We start from the raw sequence: 1,069 nt of genomic DNA, 5'->3' as shown, positions 1-1,069 counted from the left end.
ACACACTCACACCGGACGAGTTTACCGTAAGTCGTCTGGCTGGGGGTTAGAGGTCGATACTGAAGGCTAACGTACAGCAAATCTCTCTGTGTGTTTTGGGTGAATAATTGATGCATCTCTCCTCTCTCTCAGGGTCCAGTTCTACTTCATCACTCTCTCATCTACACTTCAAACTTCTGCTCTATATCTGAGACAGAAATGCTGCAGAATCCCATGCCCTTCCTCTTCACATTCTACCTGCCAAATCCAGTTTGATCCTTCCAAAGCTTTAGTTTCTTTCTATCTTTGATTTCACCTTGCTGGGATGAAAACGCCTTAATATCTCCAGTGGCTTCTCTTGGTTAGATTGGGAGAGGCACGCAGGACTGACGCTCCTGGGAAAAGGTCAGTAATCTCACATGGGTCTCTTTTAGAGATTCCCCTCAGATTTGCTAAGACACCCAGAAGTCTGCAATCACAAGACAAGATCTCCAATCCCTGAACTCCGATATTTCTTACATCAAATTGTCCTCAGAGACCATAATATCTGAGGCTGCACTGTCTACGTTCAGTTTACAGCTTTATATTTTACTGCATGAGCCAATTATTATTTTAATTATTCAAATTTTAATCCCTTATAGAAAATTGCTAACAAACATTTCACCACCAACATTAAAATTTTTGTGAAGAAACTCCTTAGAGTCAGAAGTTGATACACTCACCAAAATAAAGTAATGCTTAAGGTTCTTCACAGCCATGCTATAGAACCATTTTGGTTCCACAAATAACCATTCCATCTAATCTCTCTTACATTTTTATAATCCTCAAGAACCTTTTTTCCTGACAAAAATTTTTATTTCAACATCAGAACTTTATATGACATACACAAGAACCAATAGGTTTTGGTGTTTATTTCAAACACATTACGATACATCTTTATGCAACATATTTCATCAGAAACAAGACTTATGTTATGATTACATTCAAATAACTGTCACATCTCTTTTGTTATGGTTTTGTGTAAGTGCCATGTCTCTCACCATGCCCAACCTTCATCATGATTGGTGTATTATTGTCTTCAGCCAGTGTC

General features: G+C 38.4%; 1 pseudogene; it reads left to right on the top strand.

Annotated features, from left to right (window-relative positions):
• Positions 1-255, top strand: part of LOC122358219 — a 24,049-nt pseudogene extending 23,794 nt beyond the window's left edge.
• Positions 256-1,069: the final 814 nt, after the last annotated feature.

The sequence above is a fragment of the Puntigrus tetrazona genome, chromosome 14 (assembly GCF_018831695.1).
Source record: "Puntigrus tetrazona isolate hp1 chromosome 14, ASM1883169v1, whole genome shotgun sequence".
Classification (NCBI taxonomy): domain Eukaryota; kingdom Metazoa; phylum Chordata; class Actinopteri; order Cypriniformes; family Cyprinidae; genus Puntigrus; species Puntigrus tetrazona.
This window is presented reverse-complemented; position numbering and strand designations above follow the sequence as displayed.